Below are 27,427 nucleotides of genomic sequence, written 5' to 3'. Positions count from 1 at the left end.
CTCAATTTTCAAAAGGCAGCTGTGGACGGCCCCAGTCGCTTTTTCTAAGAAGATGCTTTCAAAAAGCAAAATTAAGCCTTGTTCATGAGAAAAAAAAGAAACTATTCCCCTCCCCAAAAGAAGAAGAAGAAAGGAAAGAAGCATTATTGGACAAGAGAAGGATGAAAACCACTTCCTGAAGAAATTATTTTTGCATGAGTTTAGACTTCTTTTTGTTCCCAAAAGCATTTTGGTCAGTGCGAGCAGATAATACTGCAAAGAGAAGAGCAGGTCTTAAATCAGAGAATAATTACCTCTGTGAGCTTTATTGATTGCACTGATCTAGCTGAAAGAGTTTGGGGGCTTTTCTCTCTCATCCACCTTTTTGCATGACATAACCATTCAACAGCTCAAATGAGGTGGGACATCATGTGATTTTTGGAAAGAATGGTACTATTGTTGAAGTCCAAAATATCTGTATTTCTTAGGGTTTTGGCAAATTTGCTCCTTTGTCCACACAAAATAATGGCTTCAAAAAAGAAAGGAAAAAGAAAAGTCTGCTCCCTCTCCCCTTTTGCCCTTTATCCCTATTTCAGACTATGTTATCCTGAGTTATCAAGGCTGAGGGACTTTTAAACACTCGTGAAAAGGCCCTGCAAGGGTAAACGTCACGGGCCAAGCCTTCACTGGACAAGAAGCCAAACCTCTTTCCTGTACGTTGGGAGGGCTACCCAGCAACCTATGGCAGCTGAAGAACTGTGCTGTGGCTAGCGTTAGGCCATCTTCATGCATCTCTTCAGTGCTTTTTTCTCACTTTGGCCTCATCTTAAACTTTAAACAGCTTTCTTTTGAAAGTAATCTGAATGAAAGTATTTTTCCCAGTGCCACACACTCCTCAGTTCAGACACAGAAATCAGATATTTGCTTCTGGGTTCAGGAATTTTCTGTCTGTGAATGGATCACACCGAGATGTGCTGGTCTGTAGTAACCTCAGCCCCAAAGCCCTTCTCATGCGCCAGAGAAAGAGAGATTCAGAGTCAAAAGCAGTCTTCTACTAGGACACTGGGTGATAAAAAGCCATCTCTAGCAGCCAGCCATCACCCTCTCTTGTTGACATTTCTGCCACTCAAACAGGTCTGTACAGTTCTTTAGCATTTAAATCTTTAATTTTTATTAAATCTTTTTTAATTATTTAATAATTTAAATTAAATGAATCTTTAACTAAACTCACAGAGCACACTTCATACTGTCTGAACTGCAGGTCATGGAATCCCATGGCAGTTTAGGTTATTTGTACTGGGCAGGGAGTGTTCAAGATGAGATCTGCATTCTGACCCTATAGGGAAGAGGGAAAGACCAACTTCAACTCCCGGGCCTGCAGTAGAGAACCACTCACGGAGCCCCCTCTGATTTTTTTCCTACTATGCAGCAGAAAGCTGACTTTATGGGACAAGCAACCACAGTCTGCTCCATTCTTTGCATGTGTTTCAGCCTTCAAGCGGCTGGTGGGGTAACTTACCCAGGAGGTTTTGGACACCACATGGCTTTATACGTTTCTGGCCCTTGTAGGCTGCCAGAGAATCAAAAGCAGCTAGAATGCAGGCACAGAAACCTATCTGGTTTTCACAGGAAAACGGGGACGTGTCTTTTCACTGACTTGTGCCCTGTAGACTTATTTATACAGGAAGAGTGAAATGAGCATAAATTACGGACAGGTGAAATGCCTTCACTGACTCACATTTGCAGTGCATCGCTGTCTGAGCAGGAGTAATCACAGAAGATTCAGCACAGAACATGAGCAAGAGCACGCCGGATCGCCTCGGTGCAGCTGGAGCCTCAGGCAAGATCCACTGAAAGACATCTCCTCAAAGGTGTAACAGGTCCCCACAGCAGCCAAGAAGCTGCTAAGGGAGTGGCAATCTGTAAAAAAATCAACAACAATGAGCAGAGACATTAGCTAACTTGATTGTCCTAAGATAAATAAACACTAAAATAAGAATGGCAAGTCATACCCTGACTTCTGCCAGTACTGCCTTCTTCAGAGAGGTTTGAATAGCCAATCACAGTGCTATCCTTCCACCGACCGATCTGTACCATGGCATCCCACCACCAACTCCCCTGTTAGAAGACAACAAAAAGAAAATGAAAACATTTTTTAAATGCTTTCAAGTACACTTTGTAATTCTAGCACGGTAGAGACAAACTTAGGTTTATGCAAATGTTGCCTCAGCAACACAACGTTGCTACTCCAAAAAGCACTAATCCCGGGGAACTGGCTACCTGCACACTCACCTGTTCCTGCCTTTGTCACTTTGATGCTTTGGACAGCAAGTGAATTTTGGTGTTCCATACATAAAGCTATTTCTTTGTTTCACTCTGTGCTAAATTACCCATTTGCAGCAAAAGAAACCAGAAGCAAGTCCAAAGAATATGTATTTGCAATAGCAACTGCCCCACTGCAGCAACAGTTTCTTTCACTAAGTCAAACCGAGATACAGCTCCAAGCCGCTTGGATTAAGGAGTTTACAGAAAGCAAATGTATCGTATGTATTTATAGAAGCCCAAGCATAAAGATACATACGAACACATATACATGCTGCAAAAGAAAACAAACATAGTAAGCTTACTTGCAATGGGCAATTAAGCATCCAACAGCACACACAGATGAAAGGGAGATCTTTGTGGCCTGAAATTATTATTTCTGCATTATACCTTCTCCCACTGTTTGGATTACTGGACTTCCTTCAGTGTAAAAGCTAGCAGAAAAGCAGGTCTCTCTAATTCACTGCATTAAAGTCCATACTTACAACAGTGAAACTTGTTTTATGTTTTGCATCAACAGGGCTACTTGATTTGCTGTTTTTCTCGCAGGTGAGAAAGCACTCAACGCATACTTATTACTATGGTATTAGCTCTTGGGGAAAACAAAAAGGGGAAAAAAAAACCAAAAAAGAATCAGAAGTATCTTCAGGATCGGCTGGGATCCCCGGCCTCCTGTCAGAGGTGAAGGGAAGAGCTGCATCAGCAGCCTGTACTGGAGGCAGCACTCTCAGCTGAAGTCAAGAGAGTGGAAACAGCCTGAACTCCCTGACGACTTTATTTCTCTGCCTCTCTCACTGGGTCCCTGCTCCCGCGCTTTAGCTTTGAATTCCTGATGCGTCACTCACTTGACCTTTAGGAGCTAATGAGTTGACATCATCGTGCCATTCAGAAGGAAACCTGTCAGTAGAGCATGAAGAACTCAAAGGGGTAGAAAGCAAGAAACAAAAAACAGTTTTCAGTCCAAAACATAGGAGTCTCTTACACAGCATATAGGATTTGAGAGTTTTCCTGGCTTTTTTCCCCCCTTGGACAAGGAAGGCAGCACACATTTTGCTGGGAGCTGCTCAGTCTGGAAGGCCAATGTTACAACTCCTGCCTGCAACGCAAGTTTATCCTCAAGCGAGCTGATCTGTTCCTTTGAGAGGGGCAGCGTGGGACGGAGGAGGAGAGGGGGAAGGGGGGGAAGCTTTTCTTTACACTTCTGCTGTTCTGAATGTGGACCATCTGTGCCCCCAGCTGGAGTGCTGGAGATGGTCTGGCACTTGAACCACACCATATTTACAGATCTAAACACAAATGGCTACTGCCTGATTGTTTCATGATTCATTAGTCAGACAAGCTCTCCTCTCCCGCCAGCACAGCTGTTACAGAGTAAACCTTTGTCACTTAATAGGCCTGATTATTACTTTCCATCAAAGGTATTGATCTGTGTCATCCCTACTTAAGGGAAAAGGGGAGAAGCGAAAAGGGGACCAAAATGTGTCGGGAAAACAAGAAAGGGGGGTAGGGGGGAATTAAAAAACAATGACATTTGTATGGTGAGTAGAGGCACCGGTCAATACGTTTAATCTCTCCTGGATGTACTGTATTCATGTATTCATTTACCACAGTGACGAGGTTACTCACGGAGATGAAACGTCTCACATGATGTGGCATTCCTTGCACTGCACCAGACTGCTGCAGTCACACAATATGGCCATGCATATAATTGGTCGGCCAAATACACAATGTGAATTAACAAATAGTATTTTTAAAAAATAGAAATCAATTAAGTCATGCAGCAGAAAGTAAAAATACAGGTTCATCTCTAAATGGCATGAGTTTAGATGAAGAGATTGATAACAAGGCTTTGGAGAATTATTCCTGTGTTAAGACCCTGTCCACCCAAGTTAGCAGTGCTACCCCAGTTTACACCAGTGGAGGAGCTGGCCCTTTTTGTTTAGCAAACGAGCTTGGGGTAGGATGTGGTCTGTTACATAATTGCGATGCAGAGTGTATTTACCACAGCTTGAGAGCTTCTCATTGCTCCAGTAGCCGCCTGACAAGCTGCCATTGCAGCAATTGCAGCATTATTGCAAATTCAGTCACTCCATTGGTGGGAAGAGATTTGCAACATCCAGATTGAGAGTTTCATTGCCTCTCTGACTCACCGCATCGTTATTAGTATCATTAATGCATCCCTGCTGTATTTGAGGTGGTACCTGGTACCCATCATTCCAGTAACCAGGTGGGTTGTTCAGAGCCACAGAAGTGGCTCTGGTGGCAGGCTCAGCTGTGGCAGCAGGGAGCGAGTTTTCAAGGAAAGATGGCTTCAGTCTTTCCACTTTCCTTGCATTTAAGAGACCATCTGTCCTGAAGACAAATCCCAAAGCCCTTGTCCCATCGTCTTTCAGACTAAACAGCAGTGAAGGTCTGGGAACAATGAGACAGAGAAGGAGCCACAGCAGAGACCACTTGGCTTGTGCCCACAGCAGCACAACAGTGTCACTACTCAGGCTACTGGAATCAAAAAGGAACAGAAGTCCTAAGTGTGTCTTCAGAACCAAACAGGACATATAAAACCAGTGTGAAAGTTTTGAGTGCTGCGTTCAGTTCTCTCTCCTAATTTGGGGACAGTTTCAGAAGCAACCCCAACACTACTGCTGCTCAGCTTTCCCACAACATGTTATTTCTGGGTGAAATCCATTCCCTTTGTTCCGAGTCTCAACAGTTTTAGGACAGGGCAAGGAACCACCTTTTTAGCCCTTCTGGACCAGAGCAGTCCAGAACCCAAACACATTCCTACACAGTATAGGAAGTCCTTGATTATATCAGCATGCACACCTGCAACGCATTCCAAGTACAGAGCAAGGTCTAACACCAAACAAGCTGTTACAGGATGGGATGTATTTTCCACATGAGAACAGAGCAATTAACAAATGGCTAGGCCACTGGTAAATACTTAGCAAAGGGGATTTTCTGGTTTTGCTCGTGTAGGTCATTTGCTGTCCAGTCCTGCAAGGACCACCTCAATTGCCTGCACCTTCCAACAAACGTCTTTTCCCCCCACCAATACTTTTCAAGAGCCATCTATAAATACAAGGAGCTTTTCCTCAAACCAAGACTTGTGTTTCCAAAAGAAAGAGCTCAGTAAGATGTTATATAGGGAACACCAGTCAAGCACTGTTGAGAGAATCAAGGAGAAAAAGCGGGAACCTAAATCAGTGGTGTGGGAGACCTGCTCAAAGCACTTTGTTTTCACCCCAGGTTAGCCTGCCTCCAGGGCCGTATGGGCTGTGTCCAGCCGAGGTTCGCAGAGTGCAATGACAGATGCCGGCCCAGCGTGTCAGTGGACAGGGAAGCCATTGATGCTCTCATAAGAGAAGCACACAGGTGTGTGTGCAGCTATGACATGGAATATCCTTTTACAGTCCAGATTCCACCCAAAGTTATGGAACAGCCCAAAACACACATGCTTTTCTGATTAACTCTGTGTCCCTAAGGAAACCTGGCCCCTTCAGCCACATATTTTCTTCCCCAACCTGCTAAGGTCCTATCCCTACCCACTCATTCCCACATCCCGAGGCATATGCATTTTCACTGGATGGAAAGAAAAATCAGATGACTGCAGCACATGACACCAAGCAAGAGTTGTGGCACACACAATACATGGGAAAGTGTTGCTTGGCAATACTGCGTGTGCTCAGCCTCCCGCCAAGGGACCAGCGCTGTCTCTGTGCCAGGAAATCAGCCATTCAGCTAACAGGCAAAGCAGCGACCACAGAAGACGGAGAAGCAGAAGGGAGCCGTCACACCCAAGAGACATGCTTGCTCTCTTCTCCTCATGCTCTACAACAAATAGCAGGGGGGTAGGGGTGGGTGTGGGGACTGAGGAACTGGTGAGATGCTGTATACTTTAGCTTAACCCATTTATCCTTCTAATATGTCAAGAAAGAAAACTGCTTAGTCAGTGGTTAAAGAGGGACCAAAACCAACATACCGAGATGATACCTTAGAGTTTGGGTTATGAGCAGAAACCTTCCCATTTGTGAGCTCTCTTTGAATGGGAAAGGGTGACATTTTGTCACTGAAACATTTAGAAGTAGGCTGAGTAAAACAGTCAGGAATCAGCTGTTAGAAACAATCCTGCAGTAGGCAGGTCTTCACTGTTGTCGATGCTTCATATTTTCCCTTGGAGACGATGTTTGACTCTGGTAGTTGGTGACAAGACTAGAGCACAAAGCCAGCAAGGGAGAGGAAAGACACACACCAAAAAAAGGAGGAAAAAAACCCCACTCACGTATCTCTCAAATAAAACCCTAGCCTTCCAAAATCTGTCCTTTCTGCGGACTTGCTGAGAGTAGAGTTTTATCACTGGTTCATAGAAATGGGTTATTCGTGGGATGGAAATGTTGCTCATCAGCTTCACTATCCTTTTTAACAAGGGGATGCTGAGACACACCAGACTCATTTTTCTTCCTGTTCTCACTGATGCAAATCAGAAGCAATTGCACAAAAGCCCAGCATCACACCTGCTGTCATTTTAGCCTAGTAAGACCCTGGACAGATAGCATTACCAGCAACATCTCTTCAACTTGACAGCAAAATTCAGATAGAAAACTTCTTCCTGTAATACATCCCAGAACATGTCCCAACACCCAGAGTTATGTCTTTCTTCCTAAGTTAGCAGACACTAATGGACGGGGTGGATCTCCCACCTATTTCCAACACCGTGCTCCTCCCTTCCCCTGTTTAAAATAAACCCCTCTAACAGACTTGACAAGCGCAGGAGGCCTAAGGCACGGATGACGCAACCTACCTACATGCCGAAAGCAGGGCTCTGATTTTTCTGAGAGAAAGACACTCAGTTGCATTATTTTTCCTCTCACTTGTGCCTCTGCCACTGTGCTCAAAGCAAAGCTGAATTAATTCACACCTATATAAAGCAGAGGTTTAACAGGTCAGATCCAATGGTGCCAACTGACAGAGCTCTGCTGGATCCGAAGGACCTACTTTGCCCAAGTATTCCTTCTGTGAGCTTCACGATGCCCTCACAGCTGAACTGCGTCCTCAGCTGAAGACATCTTCCCTGGTAGGGGAGGAGGGGAAAGGAAAAAAGAAAAAAAGGGAAAGCTTCAGGTCAAACGATTGATTACAGTTCTGAATTACAGGGGGCTATTGATTTTTCATTAAACACCATGTACTGCTGTAAAGCGGAAAAAAAGTAATTCATTGATCAGAGCTGTGGGCCATGTTCACTTATTGGCTTCCTGCCACATCCCATTATTCCCAGTTCTAAATGTATATTGAAGTCAGTTCATTCTAATCATTGCCTCCTGTCACCAGAAATGTCTCTCAGTAACTATTAGTTTAATCACCCCTTTCCTACAATGGTAATGAGTGATAATATCCAGCATTATGGCAGATTCATGAATATTATTCATTGTATTACAGCATAGCATTTCACAGTGCTACAGTTAAGGGTCTGTCTGCATTTCCATTACAAAGCCCCCAGGCCTGGGACTTTATAAATCACTCCTAAAAATTTGCTGCTGGCAGAAATAAGGAGTGGAGGGTGTCTCAGTTCTGGAGAGAAATTGTTGGAACTGCTCTCTGCAAAATCTTTCTGGCCATGGTTTAGCTGCACCGAATGAGTGCTGGAAAGAGGAGAAAAAAAGGGGGAAAAAGAAGAGAAACTTGCCAGCTCAAGCTGCTTTTTCCAATTGATTAAAATGCCATGATTTCAAAAACAGGATGATCTTGCTGTTACGTTGGATGGCAATTCAGGAGACAGGCATTCTCTTCCTAAAGCTGACACACACAGACAGCACTACTATACTAGCTTGCTGATAGTGACACTTTAAATTTAAGAATGTCTTATCAAACCTTTTGACTTCCACAGTATGCTTTTCTCTGTACTAGCTGCTGGCTTCTATGTTTGATAACCTGCATTCTGAGAAAACTGCTTGCTGTAGGGCTAAGCATTAAAATCCTCAGATTTTACATAGTACCTGCTTTGGTAGAACCTCGGCCTGGGGACAATGGCGGGTAGTTTTAGTAAAAGGTTTGCATCCAATTCCAGAATCCAGCCTGGAGGTTTAGAGGGAAACTGGTCAAACTTGAGGTTTACGCCCACACCAATGGGAAACTTTCCTGGTTACAGTGACAAGCAAGCCATAAAAATATCACTGGAACTATACACCCTAAAACTGACCGCAGGCTCTGAAGCGTTATTTCCAAAACTTTGAGCTGATTAATATTGCTGAGGTGAACAGTTACTTGTAAACCATAATCAAGCAAGGGGAGGAAAAGCAGATATTGAAGGGTCCAAAACTGTTCAACAATGACTGAAGATAAACAAACAAAGCAAACAAAAATTGACTCCCAACTGCTTCCACCAGCACAGAACCAGGACTGAAATATACAATGGTGACCATAAAGATTATTTTTATTAAAATGCCCAGATCATCTTTTTTAAATGCTACCTTCCATGAGCACACACAAACAAACAAACAAACAAACAAGTTGTGACTTTAAAAGAATTAAAGAGAACAAGAAGCAAAAAGGAATATCAAGTGGCCACACATTCTTAGGCTACTTTAGGATTTCTTATACTTGTCGACTTCATCCTAGTTTTCCAGATGCCAAAAGTCTCTTCAATACTCGAGAGCACGTACTTTAACTTTGCACTGGCTGTTTGAAATCACTTCTCTGGAAGAAAAGAGTAAACTTGCCATGTTCTGTAGGGAGCCCAAAAGAGGTAACAGAACAAAAAAAACACATGCTCATGCGCACAGGGTAATAAATATAAGGCAAATTTATTTAGTTCAGTGTGTGAAAGCATTTAGAAAAGAAAGATACATTACAGAAGAAAACCCAGAAATAAAACAAACCATAATGTTTGTTTTCTAATTCTAATGAGGTAGAATTCATATCAGGTAGACCCCCTTCCAGCATCCATATGCTGACAGTCGTGTCAATAATGACTTTTATCTGCCACTGTGTAGGGATGCTCCAAGCCACTGAGTCCAGCCTCCAACTCATACAGTGCGGGAAGAGTTTACAGACAGCTCATCTCAACACCCCACACAAGAATCTGCTGTTACACACAGGCCAAGTTTTGCTTTATTGCCAAAACTTTTGCTGCTTGCTTTCATCGCTTAGTTCAGAGGTGCAAGTGCCACCCTTTCCATCAGCATTTCATCACCACCATATCCATCACCAACATCCATTGTTGGCATGAACAGAAGAGTCATGACAAGTGGTATCCACTGTTCCACCTACCCCAGGTAAGGGGCAATCAGGGACAGACTCCAAAGGGGCAGGCAGGGCAGAGTGTGAAGGACTGACACTCAAGGAGAAAGGGACCCCTGTGAATGAGAACATTTGCATGAAACACCCGAGGGAGTTATCTTTTTCAGCAGGGGTCTTCAGGCTCTCCAGTCCTGCTGGAGAGCAAGTTCCAACTGCAGGCAGAGAAACAATAATTCTTTTACTTACCCATGTTTTCTTGCACAAAGTGTCTTTTGCAATGTGTTCCGATACATTGCCTCTCCCTGAAGCCAACCTCCTGCTGAAGCTCTTCACAGTTTGCTGCGAAGAAGATGAAGCCTGCTAATTCCTGCTTTTGAGTCCACAGCCTGTACTTGAGAGGTCAAGCGGGGCTCAGAGTGACCATCTGGACAGAAAAGAAGCAGCAAATTCCAGCCATAAACTTGCTTTTGTACAATGGGGCTCTGCAGAAATAGAAAGAAGGGCCCTACCCACGATGCAGCAGAAGAGGTAGTGGCCACTGCAAATAAATTCAAGTGAGGAAAAGAGCTAACAGGTGGGTTATAGTGTATTGGAACAAGGCAGAGGATGACTGCAAGGCCAGCAGCAATCAGCCAGAAGGTATCAGGTGAAGCCCAGAGGGAGCTCTTGATTCTCAGAGGATGCTGCAAGGATAAATAACACCTTTCCTTACCAGACACATGCACAAAAGAGCAGCTTATCCATGTCAGGTAGTTATATGACTCCTATTATCAAGTAAGCACTTGGCAATCTTTGTTGTGTTTATCGTCACAACACCCTGATGAGGGAAGAAAACACAACTCTCGCACATGGGAGCAGGTTCACCTGGGTACCTTTCGAGTATGGCAGGGAAAATAGCATCAGAGAAGCCAAAGGGAGTTGGACCCAGACTGTCAAAGACACTTCTGCCTCTTTATCACACAGAAAAGCACTTGGAAGTCAGTATGCAAATATGTCTGAGGATTTTGACCCCAGCTCGCACAAGGAGTCTGAGCAGAGCAGGAGACTTACCTCCGATGTTCTCAGGGAAATCTTACTTTCATTCCTGCTAAGACAAATACACCCACCACGGACAGGAGCATCCTGCATTTGCATGGCATTTACCTAGCCTTACAAAAAGTTAGAGAGAGAGAGATCAAAGCTGTTATTTTGGCTGCCTGAGCATTCCTCATCTCCCAGAAAATCCCGCGCCTGCAGCAGCCAGGTCATTTAAAATGGATTGGTTGATGCTATTAAATCTACACCCTAGGAACGAAGCCCTTACTGGCAAGACCTGTTCTTTCCTCAAATGCCTTTACCTTGTGCCAAATAAACAGTGTTGATGTCACATCATTTGAAAAGGACAGAAATCCTCTGCAGAGTTGCAATAAACAGCCCTTCTCCCATGCCAGTGCATAGCACACATCTTGGGGTAATAAAGCCTTCATTTCATGCTTCAGCACACCTGATCTAAGGCTCGGATTTGGCAATGTATTCAACAACAGCTCAGATTCAGCAATGGCTCCCACCTAGCCTTGCTATGAATGCCCCCATATTTCATTCACATTTTTAACTGTTAACCTGGTTTCCCATGGGAAAAAGAAAACCAACAACATTTAGACTGTACCTTCCACTTCTCTGGTAACTTTTGCACATACTAGTCAATTGTAACCAAAACTGAAAGAGCACTGATGATCTTTAAGACAGTTAAGCCTCTGCAAGTGTCATGAAAATAGGTGGCTGGTTGGAGAGAACAAACATTTTACTTCAACAGCAATTTACCACATCTTCAGAGCTGACCCCTTCTCTGACTCTCAAGCTAGCTGTTTCTTGCTGAGTGTCTCGTCACCAGTCCATAAGATTGGTCTATCGGAGTCCAAGAGGATGCAGAGCACCATGAAATATGTGTGTGCTTGTCAAAAGCATAGCCTAGATGGTTACAGTGCTGTAAATAAAGTAAACAGCTGCTGTACCTTACAGTTCAAGGTAAGACAGAATAGCTGATGTAAATTGTACCAGCGTGCTATCAACATAAAACAACGGGGCACAATATATTACTGCGAGCCCCAAGCACTTCACATCTGTCTTGACACCATCGTAAGTTTGACACCCATCAGTTCGAAAGATAAAATACAGCTCGCAAAGGGAATAGGCTTGGCCCTGCATTCAGAGAGCTCATCCCCGCAATGGGGCAGGAAGGCAGCACTTTCTGTTCAGGCAGCATTAAAGGATTCAGGCAATGAAGCACAAGGCAAACATGCTGATCTGTTCTGCAGGAAAATACCTGTCAAGATAAGTCTCAGTCCAGCTCAGTGCTTGTGCTGGCATGTAACCTTAAGCACCAATTTGAAGAGAGATGTTTGCAATCTTAAAAGTTATGCACATACTTATGCTGCATTTGCATATTAGGGCATGCTAAAACAGGATCTAGCAGGCGCTACCTCGCCGCAGCATTTCAGACAGTCTAAATGATATTCCTTGCCTGAGCCAGCCTGGGACCTAGTCTTCCCTTCACCATGAATTTCACCATGCCCATTACCAACTCCACTGATTTAAAAACATCTCCTCCACACTCCTGATGGGAAGGCTGCTTCTGAACAACAGAAGGCTTAATTACATTATATATTGTTTTTAAAGCCAGCAAATATGTGCACCCATCAAACAGGGGTACAATACCGAAGGCTCACATGACAACTGGACGCTGAAAATGAGCGATACAAACCACAGTCGATACTCACTCTCCTGATCCAAGCCTTTTCTGAGCTTAGTGTTGCTCAGAAGGGAAGATAAAAATAATTCACTCCTTATATAAAGTCCTAATTTTCTTATGGAGCTTTGATCTGACAGAAACACTTGGCTGTCAGCTGCTGCTCACTTTAAAACCTCAAAACGTTTCCCCCATCCTGCTGTGACAAAATCCTTCTGCTCAGGTTTAACTCATGGTACCTATGTGATTCTGTTGCCATCACTGGTGGCATTTGCATGCTGAGCAAGAGATGCCACTGGAAAAAAGGGGTGGGAGGCAAACATACGTACATTCCGCTCCCTTTCCAACACGTACCTGGGCAGAGCACTTGCCTGCGTCTGGGAGGTAGGAAAGACTTCAGATCCCTGGGTTCAAAGGGACCCAAACAAAACTGCATGCCTGCTTCAAGTTAAAGCTTCAGGGATTTGTGGGGCATCAGTCTAAACTGGTTCAAATAATTCAGGTTGTACGTTAGCAGAGCGCATCATCATGGGCCCAGCCTCAAGCACGTTAGCCATCATGCTAAAGCCTGGCACGCATCTAAGCGGCTGGCTGAATCGTGACCCAAGCTAGAGAACAAGTTGTGACGATGGTCACAACTTCTCCGTATTCATTCTGCAATGGAACCATCTATTCTGGACACCGTTAGGAGTATTATTGATTTTCACAGACAATCCCTGTTGACTTACTCAGATTCAAACCTTCAGACACAAACTTAGCCCTAGGGAACAAATGGAGCAGAAGCAGAGCACAGCCAGGCACAGCAGGCATTAGTGACTGTTAGTGAGCACTGAATATTGCCAACCATTATAAAACACAGGAAAATAGCAAGTGAGGCTTTAGCCAGTTTAGATAATCCTGCAGGGAATACTACCAACAGAAAGTAATACATATGCAAGCAATAGCAAGCTGCCTGGGAAACTGAGCATTTTACCTTTGGTGTCAGATAAAATGCAACACTTAAATTGCCTTTGGTCCAGCATTAAGTGTATTATTTAACATACATATATCCCCAAAAGATTGTTCCTGAATATCTACACAGATCTCATCCTCTCTTGTTCAAAGTTTTAACACAGGAGGGCAACATTATGCTTGTGGTCTGAATTAAGAGCGACTGGTTTTGCTTGTCTGGAAACAGTCCAGATTCCTCCCCAGAGAACCTTGGAGCAGAATTTGCCCATGTGCAGATATCTCCCAGCCTGGATGGTGACAGCAGTCACTTGTGATTTCTTAGGAATACTCAGAGTTTCTCTGCTTAACCATGCTGTGTCATACTGTTGTACTTGCATCGTCCTAGAGCTGCTCGCTTACCCGCTTTTGCTGTTGGTGTAAACTCAATTTGTCTCGCATTCCGCAACCCTTTCTTCTTCTTCTAGGAAGGCTGTATTGCTCTCCATTGTGCAATCCTGCTGCATATGTTTGTAAAACACTAATGTCCCAAAGAAAGGGAGAGGGCGAGGACCCACAAGCAACATAATAGCATTGCTATGCCAAGAACAAAGCATCCCCAAATGGGGGTGGTTGGCGGTACAAGTGGCTATCACTTGTCAGTGCAAAATTCAAGAGGCTGAGCACTTTCAATTACAATTCAAATCTGCCATTTAGTTCATCATGTTTATTTAGGCATTAAAAGCAATTTTCCAAGCACATGTCTGTCACATTTAGACACAATGGGCTAGCCTGTAATTAGGAAGTATATGACCTCACTGGCTTTAATTGGGAGAAGCCTGCATCCAATCCGTTTACCAGATGATAGAAGGCAACTGGCATTAGAAGGGAAGTTCGGTGTCAGCTGGTCGAACGTGCACAATACCTGCTATAATGGCCCCCAATTCATCATCAATCCCTCTACCATCAGGACTTTGTCAATGGTTTGCTCATCAATTCGTTTGTGTACCAACACAAGAGATCAGGAGACAGATACTGCATCATAGAGAATGATCACATACCAGGGGGGGCGGGCGGAAAAAAGAAGAGAAAAAAACACCCCCAGGAACAGCAATTTCTGTTTTGGCAAGGGAGCAGGGCAGGCACAGGGCCAAAGTCAGGTTTAGCCTAAGTGGCTATAACCCTGCTAACTTTATACCTGCTTATGTTAGGTCAAAATTTAGCCCATACTACCCACCAGGGTATGCTGTAGCTTAATGCACAAGAAAAAAAAATTAAGACTGAAACACCCCAGGAAAAGGCAGTAATAAGGAAAAGTCCACTTGTTGTAGGAAAATGCAGCAAAGAACTCCAAACTCTGCTGCATGTATCCTACTGCACAGAAAGGACAATTTTGGCCTCGTTAAGAGCTGAGACTGCACCGCTCCTGACTGCTGGACAGCCACATAAATGCCACTCCAGGCACTGATTGTCTCCCACTGAGACAAATACAGTTGCTGTCAGTAGTGTCAAACATAGACCATCACCCTCCAAAGGGATCTGTGCTCAGGCCCAAGAAGTCCTGCCAACTGATTTCTTCAAAACAGGGAGGAGAGAGGGGAAAAGCTATTGTGTATAAATTAAGATATAACATCTTTACTGCTTTGTTTTGTTTTGGGGTTTTGGGGTTTGTTTTTTTACTGTGACAGCAACAGGACCTGCAGCTCTGCTACGTTGAGACCTGGACAAGTTCACGAGACAGGGCAAAGAACATGCGAACCAAGCATTAGAGCAAAGAGAAGTTCATGTTCACTTCTTCACTAAGAATCTCTGTACATTAAAATTACATCCTCTACATTCTGGGGCTGACTCGTCAGCTCCATTTGCTGGTAGGATACAAAGATTTTCATACTTTTAAAAACAGGTCCCAGCTCAGTCAACGCATTTATTTCCGTTGGCTATACTGCTTCACCTTGATGAAAAAATCAGGTCCACTCCTTCCACTATAAGAAGCCTCCCTCTTCAGCTGACTATTGTGTTACCAGGAAAGAAGCAGAAAAAGTGAAAATTCAAAATTTTCATGCCTTGGGAACTTCCAGTATTTAAAATAAAAAATACATAAATAACCAGATAGATAAATAGACAGATAGATTGATAATTTTTGACCTTGGTTTTAAATAAAAAGCTAAGATCTCAGAACATTTTCCAGAACTAATTACTTGATTCCATTTCTTATCAAAAAGTAACATGTCATAAACCATGGAATAAACTAACAAAACAAATACATTTCCACCGCTCCTCACAGAAGTTGTCATGAGTCGGACAGGGACTCCTTCCACTGTTAAAAATGTGACTTCATGCTAGCCCTAACAAGACTGTGAGCACATCTAAACAACCTTAAAAATCCACAACACACAGCTCTGCCATGTGAGCTGGGACATTCTTCCATAGGAGTGACCTGCGGGAAGCAGAAGAGAGAAAAATGGGAGATAGAACCAGCTATGATAAAACTCACTTTGATACTCCTCTGCATTAAGTGAGTTACATAAATGTCTGACAGCATATACGGGATTTTTCAGGCTCAGACACTGAGTGTCGAAACCCTGTGAGATGTAAATGACATGATAGAAGTCCTGCAGCATTCCCAGTCCAGCTTCTACTTCTGTTGAGCAACCTCCAAGGGGCTAGGACATTTCAAACCATACACCAGCCAAAATGTTCTTACTTGTAAAACCAGCCAAAGGCTAAATATGTCCTCCTTCCTTTTACACAGCTTTCTGGCACGGCCTCAGTGATTCCACCTCTAACTCGGAGATCAGAATGAGTGAGTAAGCACTCTCACCATTATCCTGGAGAAGGGGAACTCACCTCCCATCCCCCCACAAATTGATAGGAAACCTTCAGGTGTCAAGAGAAGTCTAACACATGATGCTGGAAGTCAAGGGGACTTGACATGAGCTCAGGAGAGCAACACACTCCAAAGCAGAAGATATTGTCAGCTCCTGCTGAACACTGCTGTTTCACAGGAAAGCTGAGTAAGCAGCTCGTCCCGAGAGACTCGGCAGCCCTATAACTTGGCTATGCTTGCCGCAGCTCCTGGGCATTGGGCATGTAATCCAAAGCCTGTTCAAAACCAGGGTGGCTGGAAATGGGGTGCATCTGTGTACAAGCTTTGCCTTTCACTCTTTTCTTGGGTTTAGACCCTCTGTCCTGGGCAGACCTCCATTTTGAAGAAACCGTCCTAATTCCACTGACCATACCTGCACAGGATTTACTTTGGAGAAGCAACATTTCTGAGATGCTGATCAGACGTTATCAAGCCAGGGGAAACATTAAATGCCTCATGTAGTTATTCTGGCACTTCATTCTCTTGCTTTGCATAGCTTGGGTAGCTTTCCAGCACAATGGTAAGACATAGCCTTCAACAGGGATTTTGCAAGTGAGGACAGAATATTTACAAAGATATATTGCTTCTGTTCAGTTGGGCATAACAAAAAAGTCTGACATATATGAACCGTTAGCACTGTTTCTTAAAAAAAATTTAAATTAGTGCCATGGTGATCAGCAGCAGATGCGTATCACTGACGTGACCCACTTGAAGCTGTGTTGGACTCGAGCACAATGACAGAATAGGTTCACAGAGACAGGGGATAACCGTGCCTTGTTGTTACTTGGGAGTAGAGCGTGCAAACAGGTGAGCTGGTAGAAAGAAATTGCTAGCTTCTAATAGGAACATCCCACATTCCCAGCAGATTTCCATCTTTTTTTTTTTAATCTCTGTCAAACCTGCTAACTCCTTGGTCTTTTGTCACTGACATATTTTGCTGAGGCAACAGAGAATGTAAGCAAAACAAGACAAATACTCGGGCACAACAAAATGCACCAGGTAGGTAGAAATGAAGGACAAAGCCACTTGGCTCTCCCACATAACTAGTCTGACTTCTGTTCTTAGCACAAGTAATGAGCTCTACCACCAAGAAATTGCCCTTCTAAGAGGCAGCCAAAGCATGCACTAGCTGTAGCAAGGCCTCTTGCTTCCTTCCATTCACAGTTCCCTCCTTCATGCCTACGCTAAAACCACCTACTCCTCCACATGGCTTCTGTTGATTTCTGTCTGCTCTTGGTCTGCTTCAGCTCTCCTCTGGCACGCCAGCTCATCAGGTTCCTCCTGTGCTCCTGTCCTAGCCACCCATGGGGTCCATCTGAAAGAACTAACAAAGAGGGAGAGCCCAACTGGTTACAACAGTGTGCCTGATTTGTATTCAGAGCACGACTGGGGGACAGACCCCAGCCTCCAGCCACAGCTTTAGGATATAAAGCTGGGCCAATGAGGGAGAGAGAAGCTGCCTGCTTACTGTTTCCAGCAGACATAAAACATAATTCCCAATGTGCGCTTCCAATAAAGAGGGGCTGGGGGTGTGGAATTAATAGCCATTGAGCATATCGTGTACTAGATTGATGGGTTAAATAAGTAACAAAAAAATGGCACGCAGAGCAAACGTACAGGGGGAGGCTTATTGCGTTACTTGCGTAAGAGAAAGGGAGTAGGCGATGGGCCTCGAGGGCCTGCAGAGCAATTAAGCCCCCTCGCTGTTTTCGGATAGGCAGGGCTGGCCACGGCTGTGACTTGTGTGCAAGCCCGCGGACATGGCAAGCTCCCCTCCAGAAGCTGCTTGCTGCCGCCGCTGCTCTGACTCCCAGGCATCGCAGGCGAAAGCTGCCAGCGCCAGAGCCAGTTGTTTGAAAGCAGAGGCTGGGGATGGCGGAGGGGGTGGGGATGGCAGTGGATGGGCCGCGCAGCGCACAAATGCATACCCACGGGTTGAGGGAGCCCCAAGAGTATGGGGAGGGGGTGTCAGCTGTGGGAAACACAGTGCCTGGCACTGCACATGGCTAAAGAGTGGAAGAGAACATCATTTCTTTAAGCTCATCTTGCATTCAGCCAGCTGCATATAAATTTCCCTCTATCTCATCAAGCTCTCACTGTTTGGCCTCCTCTGACTGATATTGGCTCATCATACTTAATCTAGGGTGAAATTTCCTCGTCTGAGCTAAATTACTCGCAGCCATCAAGGGAAACGATATTTATTTTTCGTGGGGCTAATGACCTGTCCCCCGGACCCACCCACTGATGGTTATTTACTAGGGCCCAGATGCTTGGGCTCAAAATGAGTGCTAATGTCAGCGGGGGCCATTTCTCATTCAGGTCTCTGATTGAATTGGAGCGATCCCATTGACATTGACTCTGTGACTTTTAAGGCCATTACCCTCAGCAAGAGATGAACCTCTCATCATTGCTCCAACACTGACAGCTGATTAGCGACAAATTACAAGCAGGAAGAGCCTAAGTCTTGGTTGGGTAAGGGAGGGGCTGGGGGAGGAAGAGGAGGAGGGATTTGGAGGAGGTAGGGGGAAAACACAGAGTTAGGGAAGGCAGAGTGAGTAGCAAAGGAGAAGGAAAGAGTGGGAGGGGAGAGCAACACCCAGAAGCTGATGCAGCCTGTTGGCTCTGGTACCATGCCACAGGCTTTTGCCAAACGCAGAACAGGGCCCAAAGCCAAAGGTCGCAGGGATCGCTGAAGGCACACACTGGCTGCAGGGAGCTTGAATCAGAGCAGGGCTGGGAGGAAGAACCTCTGCTCCGAGTCAGTGGGTGAAGAATGGACAGAAGGGCCAAACCACAGCTGGGCGGTCAAAATGCCATCCAGGAAGGCCAGGGCCAGGCAGACAGCTCAGTGGCTGTCCGCTGGCTCTCTCACGAATCGTAGGTCCTGTGAAGACAGAAAAATCTACAGGAGAGCAAAAAGCTGCTGCCATGAACTGGCAGCCCCGGGGTTGGGTACGGCGCTGCCACCAGCTCTCACTGTGCACCCTCCATCAGTCTCCTCACCTCACTGTCTCTGTTTCCCTACTAGGAGCCTGGGCCAACAGGAGTGACACCAACCCAGACTGCACCTCCCCATGGCTATCAGCCACTGATGTGTGGCACACAAAATACTTGCTAAGCTGAGGTGAAAGCTGCCTGACAACCCTGATAGCCATTTGAGTCACGGCCCTTGCATTTTCAGTGTCCTTAAACAGACAGTAACAAAACCATAACCAAATGCACCATCATCGTGACATATTTCGTCAAGCACAGTGGTACCTGAGTTTCTCTCTCCACCCCTATTATATTACTTACAGATAAAGTTTTTAATGACTCCGGGCCACGCTCACAGTTTTGTTTCTAACCACAGAAACACAGCCACTTCTGCTGTCAAACATGGACACCAGCCAGTGACACTCACCAGCTCTCTGTACCGGCTCCTGCGCGAGAGTGGAAGAGTGGGTGCTATTTTAAACTGCCAGAGAAAAAATCCATACCTTAAAGAAAACGCTACCTGCTGTGGATACAGTTCTTCTTATCTGGATGATTTGTGAGGCAGGCTATGCTCCCCTAAGTAAAAGGGAATATTCTTAGTGACACAATTAATATAAATGGAGCCATCCTGAAAGGCATTACAAGGAGGCTTGTTGCTCTGCAGTCCTGCATAAGCAGGCTCGGAGACTCTTTACAGCTCACAAAACACCAGGCCCATTTAAAAGAAAAAGTGGCATGAAATACAAACGTAGAAAATGCTTGCAAGGCTGAACTGCCACGGTCACAACTGCCCTCTCTGAAATAAAAACTGGCTTTGGATACTTGGGCAAACAAATGCAGTATGCCTAAGTACAGTCTCGGCATGCCATGTAGGCACCTGAGCTGTGATTTCTGTTAGCTGAGATCTAAAAATCCAAATGGATCTTCAACAGCAGGTCATGGGAGTTTGAATCTCAACCCCCATCTGAAGAAAAGTTGTTCTGAGGGAACCCAAGCCTGCAGCCAAACCTCCCCTTGCTGCTGCTGCACAGCTGCATTTGGCAAGTGTCTGCCCACCGTTCCCAAGGAAAACCGGCAAAAGCAGTTGCACTGCTCTCTTCTCTCCTTGCCCTTCCACCCTCCTCTCCGCACCATTTCTTTTACTGATCTCGAGAGTTCACTAGGAAAGATATCACATACTCAGACACCCTAAAAACCTCTCAGGGACTTGGCAACGAGCAATGTATTGGACTAGCTGTAAAACTCACTGCGTTTTATGGCCTGCTTCAAAAAACTGTGATCTCATTTATGCTGATGTAAGTCTAGAGCTAACCCATTCAGGTAGATTTAGATACCCCACCACAGAGCTGATGGGTCTGCAACGAGGTTCAGCTGCAGTTGACAAACTGGCACATGCTTTGATGCAGCGACTGACTAACGACCTTGGACAGTGCTCTTCACATGTTGCAAGCTTGTCCCACCTTCTGTTCTGCACATTTTACACTCAACGGCTTCCACATAATATCCTATGAGTGAATGCAGGTTGTTGTTTTTTACATGAGTATAAGCCATTGCAAACATATCAGCATGAAAGATGTACTAAGGGATGAAGGTCCACCCTCTTGCCAGCCCGGGTCTAATCCTCATGGGAAGTTCCCTGGAGTACTTCCCAGGTTTTAAAAGATGCTGGTAGCAAAATTTCCAGCTGAGAGACCACTCCATGAGCTCATCACCCTCACCTCCTCATGAAGGGAACTCGTACTCCAGCGGTTAACCCTTCCTCTTACCTGACTTCTGTCTACCCATACTAGCCCATCAGTGTGCAGGAAAGCGACCTGCCCCTCCAGCACCGGTCAAACCTGTTTTGAGAGAAATCATTGCAAACCACCGCCTCCCAGCACTGCAGAGCTCTGTAAGGCTCTTCCTGCTTCTGAAGCAGGACATGTACCTGAAACGCTCGACAGAAATAAAAAACTTTTTACAGAAAACAGACTGAGCTCGATGAGCTCTTTTTGAAGTGAAAGTCAAAAAAGGTTAACTGGCATCCAATAAGGTCAGAATATTCAACTGATTTGCTGTACAGGAAAGCTTACATCTTCCAACTTCAGTCAGTCTTTCCCCAAGAATAGGAGAGAAACAGCCCATTATTTTCCCCTCAGAATTAATTTCCCCAACAAATACAGGGTAGTAGGGGCTTTGCCATCTTTTAGCATGGAAAAGAAATGAAGTTATTGAAGCAAATCTAGCTGTCACTTGGCCAAACAAAACACAATCCATTCACTAACTGCAGCATCACAGCACTTGGTAATCAAACTACATCTCAGAGCATACACATATTGTAAAAGACCTTGTATCATCCCTTTAAAAAGCCAACACAAATAAAACGGAAAAGGAGAGGTTTCTCACAAAGCATTCTGAAAAAGCAAAATGAAGCTTGCTAGCCTTAGGAGGCTTGAGCTAAGCTGACAGGTAAAAGCAGCTCTGATTTCTGGCTGCTGAGCAACAGGGGGAAAGAAAAGCTGATGGAGTGCCCGACTGCCTGTGCAAGCCGCACAGTTGCTGGGGTGGGCCTGCAAGACCAGGCATCCAAACAGGCTAATGTTCCCCTTACCAGCCTGATTGGTCAATTTGGATGACATATTTTGGGCATCTCTGCTTACTCAGTGACTGCAACTTGTATACCATCCACAAATCCCCATCTGCATCTACAGATGGTCCACTTTTTTTTTTTTCTTCCTCCTTTCTCCATTGTGTGTAACAGCTCTTTGAGGTTGCAGAAAAGAGAGGCAGAAATGCAGGTTTACTGTGTACTGCTGCGGAAGCCAGGTAGATGTTAAATTCATCAGAAGTAAGGAAAACCCAAATTCTGAATCTGCAATACCGTCCACTCTGCGCTGTCAGAAATCTGTTTCTCCCATTCGAACTTGCACACAAAGCATAACCTAACAACAGCATTTAAACACTGAAGTACACTTGTTGTAGGACAAACCAGGAAAAGAAATCCTGCAGAGATTTTAACACTATGATCCTTATCTTTACTTTAGTGTTTAATACACTTTCTTCCAGACTTCGTAAAGTATTATCTTCTTCTGCATCTTATGAGGAATGATAACATCTACCCAAAAGTGGGATTACTTTACAAATCCTGGAAAATCTGGTGAAATGCCACAAGGAAATTGAGCTCCAGTTTTATTTGTGCTGCAAAATATCTACCTGTCTTTTCACGTTTCCCCATTCCAAACTGTTTCCTTCTTCACTATTAAATAGTGACATGCAGAAGACGGGAAGACCCATGTCATCACTCATCCAGTTTCATTTTGCTTAAGCTCTGGTGAAACTGGTTCAAAACCAGGGGAAAACAAGTTAAATAGAAAAGATTAAAGAAACCTATTCTGCATACACATATACTGACACATAAAACGCTTCTGAGTGCTGCTTCTGAGAGGAAGAGTTCATTTATCCGTATGTTAGTTAAAATGCTGGGCTGTTAGTGTTGTCACCAAACTATTCTCAAGACCCAGAGCTTTTGTCTAGGAATGTATTTGTTGTTGTTTTTCATTGTTGTTATTATTATTGTCAGCTTCAAAGAAAACAAATAAGGATTCAGAGCCTAACCATGTTCCAGTTCTGCAAAAAAACAGACATGCGTTTACACTTTAATGAAGGCAAAGGGAAGTCTTGTCCTCCCTCAGCTTTCAGCTGGGCTCCTGTACTAGTTTTAAATGCCTCCACCACTGTAAAGCCGAGCATGTGGGCAGATATACAGAGGATCATGACCTCTGGACATGTTTAGACTTTTTACAACATCTGGGACTGCAGCACCTAAACGCTTCAGTGTCTGGGAAGTCGCACCAGGCATGGCACAGGTGATTGTTTCTTCTTTACAAATGAATCCCACATCCTGCGTCTCTGCTCAGGGGCACCAAGCCCTGTGGAAAGAAGTACCCCCTGCAGCCCTGAGCCCATCTAGCCATGGGGGTCTACAACAGCTTTGGTAAGACCTTCCACCCAATCACTTTCCAGCTTAGCAGATAAGGCTATGCCACATGTTTTGTTTCCCAGTAGGCTGATTTTGACAATGCATTTTCTAGAACCAGCCCTGTTTTGCTATATGCTTGCTCCACTTTCACTCCAGAGCAGGCTGAATTTGCAACAATCTCTGTGCATACTTCTTACCGCAGGGTGCCACTGTCGTTACTGAGCTACATTTTTCAAGTGTCTCTCACTTACATTCCTTTATACTGCAAATATATCTCTTCCTTAATATTTTTTTTTTGAGGTTGTACACTGGGAAGTCCCACGCGTGCAGAGGCCCACCTTAGGCACCCTTAGCAAGATCTAATTTACATTAGCCCAACTCTGAAAACACATTTTATATGATACTTTGCCAGCTGGGCCCAAAACTATTAATCCATTTTTAAAATGCAGACCATTTTGTTTTTAATCACACACTTCTATTTTGAGTTGGGTGCACTGTAATCCATGGAGTTCTGTAATTTTCCACTTCATTTACTTTGGATTTAATGAGCTGATAATAATGTATATTTCCAGCTGAAATGACTGCCTGAAATGTGGAGCAGAAAGTCACAAAAGTAAAGAACTTAGGGAGGGAACATTGCTGCCTGAAGTTTTATGGAAATAAAATTAAGCAACATGAACACATGGAAGATTCAAGAGAAGTCTACAGATATCATAGAGCAAAAGCCATTGTTTAAGTGCCAATTTTCCTTATTCTAATTTTTAACACTAATTGCTATGCTAGGCTGGACTGTTGAAGAAGTCTTGAGGCACCTTGGTACAGCATCAATTGCAGCTATGATTTCTAACAGCAGAGGGAAAGTCCCCTCTTCATTAAAGCCCTTGGCCCAACTCCCATTGAAATTAGCCTAGGAAGACTCGGATGATGAGTCTCCAAAGTTAGGCTCCCATCTTTGACTTGGGCATCTAGTCGAGGGGGTTGATTTTTCAAGGCTCTGAGCAATCAGCAGCTCTGAAAGATGTTTGAAAATTAGGCCACATAACTAGATATAAAAACACAGGCCACTATAGTATACCTTGAAGTATACTCTTTCATGGCTTGAAGACACAAACTGCTTTTCTTCTGCTCCAGGAAAGCTGCAATTTGATTGTAAGTGATAGGAACTGGAAGTTTCACATGTTAAATGCATGTTTATATCTAGTGTGCGCTCTCCTGCTCCCTCTGGGCATGTACAATTGACACTACCGTGTCATTATACCACCAAAATCCTCTTTGGTTTGCCAAAGATGGCAAGGATTAGATATCTACAAAGCAGCTCTGCTTCATGGGAAATTACAAGGGGCGTCTCATCTTGTTTACTTTTAAAACAATCCAAAAAGTTGCATCTTTGTGTATAGCGCCTCTTTCAATACAATAGTAGGTACAAAATCAGCTCTGCTCTCAATTCTTGTCAGCCCCACCAAATGCCAGAAAACAGGGTGTACTTACAGCGGCTATGTTAGACAACTACGTTCACTGCTAGCACACACAAGCCAAATTTTGTGTTTTAGCACGGCTGCTCCAGCTAGGATCTAGCCTGGTCAGTTCTGTGTTATCTAGATCCAAGAGGCAACTTGGCAAAAAACCTAGTCTGTCTCTTTAACAGTGAAACTGCTTTTAAATATGATGTTTAAAGTATTAGTTTAAATGCTACATTCACAGCCCTGCTCCATAAACTGTAAACAAAAGCTGATTAGCCAAAGACATTTTCCCCTGTAATTAGATTCACTCCTCAGTTAAAAAAAATATAAAATAAAATAAAAAAAAGAAAACACCACACCTCATAAGGAAAAAATATTCATGTGGTATATTTTCACTGCTCTACACAGAATGCTATGAATAATGTGGCTGTGCTAATTGGTACCCATTAGGGCACTGAATCAGAATCCCGCTACCCCGAACAGGCTGCCTTTTCCTGATAATTATAACACTAGGAAGCAAACCCCCAACAATTTCGGGGCTAATCACAGAGAATCCTGTATATAATGTAACATTGCATTATTCAAAAAGGTAATGAAATTCCAGGAAACATCAGATGCAGCAGGTACATGAAGATAATTTTGTTTTTATAACCAATTTCAGACAGATAAATACTAGAATCCTTTCCAATTTTCCCCCCATGAAACTAAAGTGTCACTGAGATTTACAACCCCCTCAAGTTCTCTTTTCAGAGGAACATTCATTTACATAAACAGATAATCCCAGATAAAAATTTCCATTAGACAAAGGTGAAATGGATCAATTTTCTCTGCCAAGACAAATCTTAAATCTTGAACAGATAGGGTCATTATTACACCAGGCCCATTTCAGAAATAATGTATTTAAAAAAAAAATCAGCCGATAGCAGCCATTTCCAGCTTTCCAATTATCTTTAAGAAAAGCTTATTCTGTGGACAATAAAGCACATTACTGCACAATATGATACAGTCCATAAAGATCACAATGTTTTATGAAAGGTTAAAGAAAGCTCAGCACATTTAGGGGAATGTCATAACCCACAAAGTCTTTCAAGACTTAACTGAATCCACGTGCAGGCTGTGCAAATATTGTGCTACGGTTTGCAGCGCTCCCCTCCTGGTATCAAAACAGTGCACTAGGAAGCATATGCCACCCTGGGTTCACCCTGGAAATCAGGCATTCGCGTGCCGTAAAACAGAAGGTAACGGAGGCGCCTGCACAACCCTTCTTCCTCCGGGGAGGAAGTGAATTCACCCATCCCTGCTTTATGTGCTAGGGAGGAAGAGACAGTCACTTATGAATACTTACCAAACCACGGGGTCCCTCTGCCCTTGGCTTCAAGATCAAACGGCTCTCCTCAACCTATAGGGACATTTGACCACCAGAAGAAACTCATGGGGAGGTCACCATCCATCTCGCCTGGTGCATTGCCACTTCCTTTGCCACCTCCACCCTGTCCTGGTTTCGGATGGGGTAGAGTTATTCTTTCTTCTCAGTTGGTTTCAGCATTAAGACGGCAGAAGCAAAAGCACAGCCACTCCTCCCCATCACTGCCTGCTCACTCCCCACCGCTGGGATCCTGGGGTCCCGCACCAGCCACTGTAGCCCTTGATGTAATGCCAGAGCAGAGCAACCAGCTCTTCAGCTCTTCCCCTGGGCCAAAGCTCCAGAGGGGGAAAACATCAAGGCTGGGCAGCTGGGGCAGGAATACCCTCCTGTGGCAGAAAGACCACGCTGCTCTGGAGTGCTACACAAGTTTGTCAGGCCCCTGGGAATGGAGTTTATGACGGGTGACAACAGCAAGGAAAAAGTGCTAGAAATCACTGCCTAATAGGGACAGCCATCAAAGCAAAAACAAGCAGCAACTTACCTGACTCGTTTTTTCATCTAAAAGGAAACAGATTTATTTGCCTTTTAACTAACTGCTCCTTACAGACGTCACATGAGGAACAGGGAGAGCAATGATACAGGACTCACTGAAACCTGCCTAGTGGCAAGAAATAAGGTCCCATCATAACAGATAACCTGCAGGAAGGGTTTATACTGGTTAGTGCCAAATCCAGTCCCACAGAGAGCTAAGCCTTCTCATGATGTAAGGCATAAGGCTGCACAAATCCCTGGGACACCTTCAAAGACTGCAGCACTTTAGGTCTGTCGATTTGCCATCACTAGCTCTGAAATAGAAGAAACAGGCACTACATGGAAAAAAAATTGGAAACCAACAGGCAAAACTGGACATGCTTTTCCAAAGTCTCCCCCTGTACCACAGTGTAGGGCAAAGCTATTTTGACTCCTTTGTTAAAGGCAGCACAAGACCATTAGCTGAACCGAACAGTCTTCTCCTGTGTGGGTACCCGATTCTGTGACTTTGCCTCTTTAGTGGGGTTCTTTTAACGCTCTGGTTGTGATGGGTCTTTCGGATGGAAAGCCCAGTGGAACAGAGGCTGCTGGTTGCCATTTACCCTTACAGCAGCTAGCACTCCAGATCTCTGGTTTCTCTTTTGTCTGGTCATCACTACAATAGAAAATGCCAAAACCATGGAGTAACAGCAACTCATTTGCCTCTGGAAGGGAGGCCACTATCCATCTAAATGCAAGCAGGATGTGAATCTGCACAATAAATTTTCAGACTTCTCTTCAAGGCTCTTCCGGTTTAGCTTCTTTCAGAATTTTTTTGAGATGTTGACTTAGAGGAGGTTAGTTTCTTTACATAAGCATGATCATATCAAGTAACAGCTGTAACAGAAACTGGTTACAGTGTTCCCTCTAGGACCCCATTCCCCAAAGCTGTTATTCGGTACTTGTGTATTAGAACCGCTCAAACAGAAAGTGACGTGTCACCAGAAGTTGCTCCATGCATAGAGGGGAAGATGGAGCACTATGAGTCTTCACAGTGGCTTCCTTGTTCTGTAGGAACTGATACTCACAAAGCAAACATTTGTACTTG

The 27,427-nt window shown here is 44.3% G+C and overlaps 1 long non-coding RNA gene across 4 annotated transcripts in view; it reads right to left on the bottom strand.

Moving 5' to 3' along the window:
- Positions 1-27,427, bottom strand: part of LOC308072790 — a 57,675-nt gene extending 30,248 nt beyond the window's left edge. For 2 of the 4 annotated variants that reach the window (XR_013931794.1, XR_013931795.1), the window contains exon 1: positions 1-27,427. This exon is cut by the window's left edge and continues 5,572 nt beyond it. This is a non-coding gene — a long non-coding RNA (uncharacterized lncRNA). The other 2 variants (XR_013931797.1, XR_013931796.1) reach the window with 2 other exon arrangements.

This window comes from Falco punctatus (assembly GCF_963210335.1).
Source record: "Falco punctatus genome assembly, chromosome: 1".
NCBI classification, from domain to species: domain Eukaryota; kingdom Metazoa; phylum Chordata; class Aves; order Falconiformes; family Falconidae; genus Falco; species Falco punctatus.
This window is presented reverse-complemented; position numbering and strand designations above follow the sequence as displayed.